The sequence below is a fragment of the Perognathus longimembris genome, chromosome 28 (genome assembly GCF_023159225.1).
Source record: "Perognathus longimembris pacificus isolate PPM17 chromosome 28, ASM2315922v1, whole genome shotgun sequence".
Classification (NCBI taxonomy): Eukaryota; Metazoa; Chordata; class Mammalia; order Rodentia; family Heteromyidae; genus Perognathus; species Perognathus longimembris.
In genome coordinates, this window is record NC_063188.1 from 58,589,883 (window position 1) to 58,598,060 (window position 8,178).

The 8,178-nt window shown below is 46.2% G+C and overlaps 1 pseudogene; it reads right to left on the reverse strand.

The window, feature by feature from the left end:
- Positions 1-235: 235 nt before the first annotated feature.
- Positions 236-2,463, reverse strand: LOC125343961 (annotated as a pseudogene).
- Between the last annotated feature and the right edge of the window lie 5,715 nt (positions 2,464-8,178).

The following is an 8,178-nucleotide window of genomic DNA, read 5'->3' on the forward strand; positions in this document are numbered from 1 at the left end:
TCAAAAAATGACACAACTTTGGGGCTGGGGATATGGCCTAGTGGCAAGAGTGCTTGCCTCGTATACATGAAGCCCTGGGTTCGATTCCCTAGCACCACATATATAGAAAATGGCCAGAAGTGGCGCTGTGGCTTAAGTGGCACTGTGGCTTAAGTGGCAGAGTGCAAACCTTGAACAAAAAGAAGCCAGGGACAGTGCTCAGGCCCTGAGTCCAAGGCCCAGGACTGGCAAAAAAAAAAAAAAAATGACACAACCTCCCCCTAGGCAGCCTTTGCCAGAATAAACAAAAACTTTTCCAGCCTTTGCATTTTCTTATTCTATAGAACCCTTGCTCTCTCATATCCATGCACCTCTCCAGGAAGAAATCTTTCTCGAGGACCCAATATTCTCTTGGCCTGTTGTTCCATCCTTTTCTTCTGCCCCCAAGAGATAGGGTCTTCTCACCAAAGAATCTTCCTCCCTTCTCCCTTAGGATATGTGTCTCTTCCCAGGATCCCCAGATTCCTCCCACCTCCTCAGTTCTACCAAACTCAGGAGCCTCTATCCCACCCAGCCCAAGGACCCCAGCCTCCTGGCCCTGCTAGCAGCAAATGAGGGCATTGACCTCCGCCATGCTGGCCTCCAGCACATTCTCTGCTGAGGTCTCGCCACTTTGTTTCTTGAGGTGCTGCCATTGGCAGGCTTGTGAGCAAAGTGCACATCACAGTAGAAGCAACAAATGTGCAGTGCTTCCCCCCCCCCTTCATTATGAAGGTGAAGTACAGAGGGGTTACAGTTTCATATGTAAGGCAGTGAGTACATTTCTTGTTGTACATGTTACCTCCTCCCTCATTTTCCCCCGCCTCCCCCCTCCCTCCTTCCCTCTCCTTCCATGAGTTGTTCAGTTGGTTTACACCAAATCGTTTTGTAAGTATTGCTTTTGGAGTCGTTTGTCTTTTTATCCTTTTTTTCCCCCTAGATTTTGGTATCCCCTTTCCTTTCCCTAGTTCTAATACACCCATATATATACTATCCAGGGTACTCAGATGAGATAGTGATAGCTGGGGGTGGGGGGTGGGGTGGTTACAACCACAGGAAGGGAATACAAGAGGAAAAAAAGGGTACAGTTTCACATGGCATGTTGAAAATAATTTCAACCACGATATAACACTTGTTTCCATAACGTGGATTATTTACAGCTTGAGTATAGGTTGAGGTAGCTGTGCAGTATGGACTTGTGTGTGACTCGCTTGCCACAGATGCCACTCAAGTGTGACTTGGTTCCGTGGTGCACATTCATGTGGTGGTTGGGGTTGTTGCTATGGCTTTAACTGCTTGGCACCACGTGGGCATATGAAGATGAAATGTTGTGTACATACATGGACCAACTTCCATGCCTGGGAACCCTTCTAGGCACTTGATGTTATTTAAAAGGAGTTTCCATTCGTAAAGCCGCCTGGCAAGGATCCCGGGCTGCCCCTTGCCCCTAGACTGCTCCCGGCCCTCCGAGCAGCCATGGCCACTGCTGGTGCTTCCAGCAGGCGAGAATTGGCCCTCACACTGGCCTGGCTTCCAGGAATCAACAGCAGGCCTTCCCTTTCTGTGTCCTCCCACAGGCTGTAGCAGGCTTTCACCACTCCTTGTGGTAGAGCTACAATGCTGGGGGGGGGGGGGGGGGAAGGGCACACTATTCTGGGCTAGTTCCCCAAGATGGCTGCTCACAGATCCCCCAATATAGAGATAATCTCCTGGGCCTCCAGGGGGTTTGAGGTGGTGTGCCACCTCAAGGGCAGACTCCACCTTCTCCAAGCAGATGTCAGACACCTCCCCCTTCCCTCCGTCCTCCTCTTTCCCCTCCCCTTCCTCTTCCTTGTGGATGTCAGACACTTCCTTCTCCTTGGTCTTCAGTTCTAGATCCTCATCCAGCTTCACAGGCCACGGCCGGGGCTTGGGATCTGGCTTTGGGGTCCTGGCTGGAGGGAAGAGAGACTTGGTGGCACTGATACTGCTCAAGAGGTTCGCCTTGCTGACCCCATCCTCCTTGAGGCTTATTTTGGGTTCCATGAAGTGGCTGAGAGCATTCCACCATTTCCCCACCACGTGCTCCATTTGCAGGTAGGAGACAGCTGTTAGGCAGTTGACTGTCCCTGGCAGCAAATTCCGGGGCGCCCGCGCAGCAGGAGCGAACAGGTCAACCACGATGTCTGCATTGCTGCAGGGAGACCTGCAAGTCGGAGCTGGAGTTCAGCAAGAACGGGTCCTGAAGAATGGGTCAGCAGGCGGCCATGACCTGGTGGTGGCCGCGGAACTTGAACTGTTGGGACACAATGGGGTCCCATCACAGAGCTGCGCCTCGCCCCGGAAGTGGCTCTCGTTCCTCCTAGGAGCTGCAAGCATAGGACTTCCACCTCAGAGGCCATTGTGGCGGGAACGGGCGACCCTGACTCATCTCTGCAGCACCGTTTCTTTTTTTGCCCTCTTTCTCTCCCCGCCTTCCTGCCCCACATGGGCAGGGCCTGGGCAGTGCGCATGCATGGAGATGGGGCACGCACGCTGGCAAGCACTCAAGGCCGGCTCCACGTGGACTTGGGGAGAGGGGTGGGGAAGCTGGTACAGTGTGCTCCGGGCTTCCCTCCAGGCAACAGGATGTGGGTAGTGGGCAGGCTTAAGGGGAGGGGGAGGTTGCACAGGGCACCCTTGCGGGGGTCCTGCAGAGCATTCAACACCCAGAGCTCAGCAGCATTGGCTAGGACTCAGAGAGGTGGAAAGGGGAAGGGAATTAAAGGAGCAGGTTGATATGAATACATAAGATGATGCTAAGCCAAATGACCTCCAAGTTATGGAAACAAGTGCTTTATCATTGTTATTGTTTTCAACAGTACCATGTGAAATTAGGCCGTTTTCTTTTGTCTTTCTTTCCCATGGTTTTACCCCTGATATCACTGTAACTGATTTTAATACCCTGGATATTGTATATATGTGTATTGGAACTAGGGAAGGGAAAGGGAACACCAAAATGGAGAGACAAGGGGTAAAAAGACAAACCAATGCAACAGCAATACTTACAAAACTCTATGGTGTAACCAACTGTACAACTCATGGGGAGGGAAGGAAATGGAGGGGGGGGACGCTGCTGGGGGGGGATGAGGGAGGTGGTAACAAGAAATGTACTCACTGACTTAGGTATGAAACTGTAACCCCTCTGTACTATAATAATAAATTTTAAAAAATAAATAAAGGAGCAGATTGCTCCCCCTTTCGCCTCCCCCTTTCTTCTCCCCCTTCCCTCCCTGCACCCACACACTGTTAAAGTGCCTGCCCTTTGACCAGGATTATTTGTCCCCCAGAGCAGAAATATATTCCCCACTGTGCCCTTCCCCCCCACAGTGTTTAAGAATTAAACGTCCTTGACCTGAATTTGCCATTGTGAGTGAGGCATATTTTTCCAAGTAGCATTAACAATTTGTTTTTAATTCAGTTTGCTTAGCAGGTAATCTACCATGTAAACCATGCCTACAGTTTTTTTTTTGTGTTTTATAAAAAGTTACTTTTTTTTTTTTTTTTTTTTTGGCCAGTCCTGGGGCTTGGACTCAGAGCCTGAGCACTGTCCCTGGCTTCTTTTTTTTTTTTTTTTTTTCTTGCTCAAGGCTAGCACTCTGCCAACTTGAGCCACAGCGCCACTTCTGGCCGTTTTCTATATATGTGATGCTGAGGAATCAAACCCAGGGCTTTATGTATACAAGGCAAGCACTCTTGCCACTAGGCTACATTCCCAGCCCCTAAAAAGTTATTTTCAGATAAGTTATCACTTGTGGGTTTGTTTTTTTTGCTGGTCCAGGAGTTTGAACTGGGCCTACGCACTGCCCCTGAGCTTCTTTTGTTCAAGTCCAGCACTGTACTACTTGAGCCACAGGGCCATTTCCAGCTTTTTTGGGGTAATTTATTGGAGATGAGAGTCTCATGGAGTTTCCTGGCAGGCTGGCTTGAAACCACGACCCTCAGATTTCAGCCAGTTGAATAGCTAGGATTACATGCGTGAGCCACCAGTGCCTACTCAAGTTTTCATTATTTTGGAGAATAACATGTTCATTTTTTGTGAAGACTGGCATGTTTCTCTTGCCAAGGTTGTTTGTGAGACAGGATGTTTCCTATATTTTTTTCCTGGACTAGGAAAAAAACTGCACTTAGTCCTTGAGATCTTTGCTTCCCTGAGTAGCTGGGATTTCAGGTATAAGTTACCACAACTGGTTTTAGTCTGCAAATTTGTTATTTCTTATTTTAGGAGTAGAAACTTTAAGATTTTTTTGCTGGTCCTAGGGGCTTGAACTCAGGGCCTGGACTCTGTCCCTGAACATCTCTGTGTTCAAGGCTAGCGCTCTATCACTTGAGCCACAAAGCCACTTCTGGCTTTTTCTGTTTATGTGGTACTGAGGAATTGAACCCAGGGTTTCATGTATGCTAGGCAAGCACTCTACCACTAAGCCACATTCCCAGCCTCTAAGATTTTTTTTTGCTTCTGTATTTTCTTCTTCTATTACATAAAGGCATTGCTCAATAATATAAAGATGCAAATATTTTGACTGCTTTAAAGAATTGAGTAAGAAATAACTTGACTGAAAATATCTTGGTTTACTTAAGGCACTTTTTAAAAATACCAAAGCCAGGCACTGGTAGCTCATGCCTCTAATCTCAGCTACTTAGGTGGCTGAGATCTAAGGTCACAGTTCGAACCTAGCCCAGGCAGGAAACTCCATGAGACTCTTATGTCCCAATTCCAATTAATCACAGAAAAAGCCGGAAATGGCTCTCTGGCTCAAAAGGAGGCCAGAGCCAGTGCTTAGAGTTCCAACTCTAGGATAAGCAAGAAAACAAAAGTTGAAAGCATTTTTTATAAGTATAATAAAAATTATGTTGTGTTAAAACATTGTTGGGTAGGTTATCCAATTTACATGTCTTTGAAGATTAGACTGGCATGTTGTAGAATAGTCAAGAATATAAATAACTTATTGTTTTTTTTGTTTTGACATCTTTTATTTTTTTAAGTTTTTATTATAAAACTGATGTACATAGAGGTTACAGTTTCATACATTAGGCATTGGATACATTTCTTGTACTCTTTGTTACCTTGTCCCTCATACCCCCCTCCCTCCCCCCCTTTCTCTTCCCCCCCCCCAGGTGTTCAGTTCACTTACACCAAACAGTTTTGCATGTATTGCTTTTGTAGTTGTTTCTCTTTTTTTTTTTTACCCTGTTTTGACATCTTTTATTATTATTTTTTGTTTTGTTTTGTTTTTTTGCCAGTCCTGGGGCTTGAACTCAGGGCCTGAGCACTGTCCCTGGCTTCCTTTTGCTCAAGGCTAGCACTCTACCACTTGAACCATGGTGCCACTTCCAGCTTTTTTCTATATATGTGGTGCTGAGGAATCGAACCTAGGGCTTCATGTATACGAGGCAAGCACTCTTGCCACTAGGCCATATTCCCAGCCCTATAAATAACTTTTAATACTAGCCCATTAAGTCCTTTGAATATTTTGGTGAGAAGTAATAGTATACTGTAAGCACTGATAGAAATAATTTTAAGTTCTTTCTTTAAAATAACCATGTGTGATGGCTGGGAGTGGCTTAGCAAAGTAGAGTGCTTGCCTAGCATGCATAAAGCCCTGGGTTTGATTCCTCAGCACCATATACACAGAAAAAAGGCAGAAGTGACAGTCTGGCTCAAGTGCTAGAGTGCTAGCCTTGAACAAAATGAAGTCAGGGACAGTGCTCAGGCCCTGAGTCCAAACCCAGGACTGGCAAAAAAAAATTAGTTAAAAAAATATATTCCATGTCTGAATTGCAGTCCAGTTTTGGAGAAAAGCATTAACATCACATGTTTTACATTTTAATATACTTATTGTAGTATTCAAAATGCAGATTTAAAATTTAATATTTGTAAGTTGTCAGTGGCACATGACTATTAACTTAAACTACACAGGCAGTTGCGATGTGAGGATCTAGGTTTCAAGACAGCCCACCATAGGAAAGTCCATGAAATTCTTATCTCCAATTAAACAGCAAAAAGCCAGAAATGGTACTATGGCTCAAGTGCAGAGCATCAATCTTTGTTTAGTTTTGTTTTTGTTGCCAGTCCTGGGGCTTGAACTCAGGGCCTGAGCCCTGTCCCTGGCTTCTTTTTACTCAAGGCTAGCACTCTGCCACGTGGAGCCCCAGCGCCACTTCTGGCCTTTTCTATATATGTAGTGCTGAGGAATCAAACTCAGGGCTTCATGTATACGAGGCGAGCACTTTACCACTAGGCCATATTCCCAGCCCCAGAGCATCAATCTTGATAAAAAAAATCTAAGGGACAGCATCCAGGCCTTGAGTTCAAGCCCTAATACAAGCACACACACACACACAAAATTAATATTTGTTCATTTTCTTTGCCAAAAGCAACCAGGCGTGTGGCAGTGCCTGAAATCTCAGCACTTAGGAGACTAAAGGCTTTGGACCTTGAATCTGAGGCCAACCTAGGATCAAAAAACAAAACAAAACAAAAACCAAGTCTGGTGAGGTGAATCAAACTTGTAATCCTATCTGCTTGGAAGGTAGGATTACCCAAGGATGGTGGTTCAAGTCCAAGCCAGGCAGAAAGACTAGACACACAGCTCAAGCAGTAGAGTAACTGCCTAGGAAACAAAGTACTACTAAAAGAATACGGTGATTTACCTGGACATTGGTGGCTCATGTCTGTAACCCTACTTAGTGAGGAGGCTAAGATCTGGACAATTGAGCTAACAAGCTAGTGTGGGAAGAAAAATCCATTGGACTTCATCTCCTAAATAAGCAGCATAAAGCTATTTGGAAGCATGGCTCAAGTGGTGGAACACCAAGGGAGCAAGAAAGCTAAGCAAGCCTGAGGCTCTGAGTTTAAGACCCATTACTGGCAAACAAAATTCTCCTGACTCCATCTTAACCAATGGGTGTAGTGACATGAAACTATTATCCTAGCTACAGAAGAAACAATGTCTGGGTACAGTGTACTCTTGCCTGTTATCCCCAGTGACAGTAAAGTCAAATAGGATTGCAGCTCAGTGTCTCTGGACATAAAGTGAGACTCCATCACAAAAATGACCAACATAGCCAGGTGCTGGTGGCTCACACCTATAATCCTAGCTACTAGGAGGCTCAGGTTTGAAGATTGCAGTTTGAAGCAAGTCCAGACAGAAAAGTCCATGAGACTCTTATCTCCAATTAACCACCAAAAAGCCAGAAGTGATACCACACTGGGGAGAACTGAGTGCTGAGCCTTGGTAGCCCCTGCCAGCCACATGCAACTGTGGACCATTAAGTGGGATTACTCCCCTCTCGGAGCACAAATGCAACCCCTTCCCCTACAATCCCATTCTGAGCCATTGCTGGGGGTTGGGACCTCACCCCGACTCCCCAAAGCCTTGTCACTGAAAAGGCCTGGGGACAGGGGTGGCATATAGCCCTGTCCCCATTAGGCACTAATGGGAACATCCCTTTCCCAGGTCTTTTGTTTATGTTATTTTTGCACAAATCACTCTTTTATATTGATTTTATATTATTTTTTTTGTCGGTTGTAGGACATGAACTCTGGGCCTGGGCACTGTCTCTGAGCTCTTTTTGCTCAAGGCTATTGCTCTACTACTTTGAGCCACAGCTCCACTTCCAATTTTTGAGTGGTTAATTGGTTTTTGTTTTGTTTTGTTTTTGGCCAGTCCTGGGGCTTGGACTCAGGGCCTGAGCACTGTCTCTGGCTTCTTTTTGCTAGCACTCTGCCACTTGAGCCACAGCGCCACTTCTGGCCATTTTCTGTATATGTGGTGCTGGGGAATTGAACCCAGGGCCTCATGTATACAAGGCAAGCACTCTTGCCACTAGGCCATATCCCTAACCCTTGAGTGGTTAATTGGAGATAAGAGTCTCACAAGGACTTTTCTGCTCAGGCTGGTTTGGAACAGTGATCTTCAGATCTCATCCTCCTGAGTAGCTAGGATTACTGGTGTGAGCCACCAACGCCTGGCCAGTTTCTTTTTATATTTAATTCGACTTCATTGCCTCTTGCCTTAAAACCAGCAGGCCCAATTTACAAACCTGAGAGCTACTAATGGCTGCTGCCCTCCTTCCCGGTGAAAGGTACAAAGCAATAGGCATCATGCATCCCCTCACCCCTTCAGCCCCCCCTCCCCC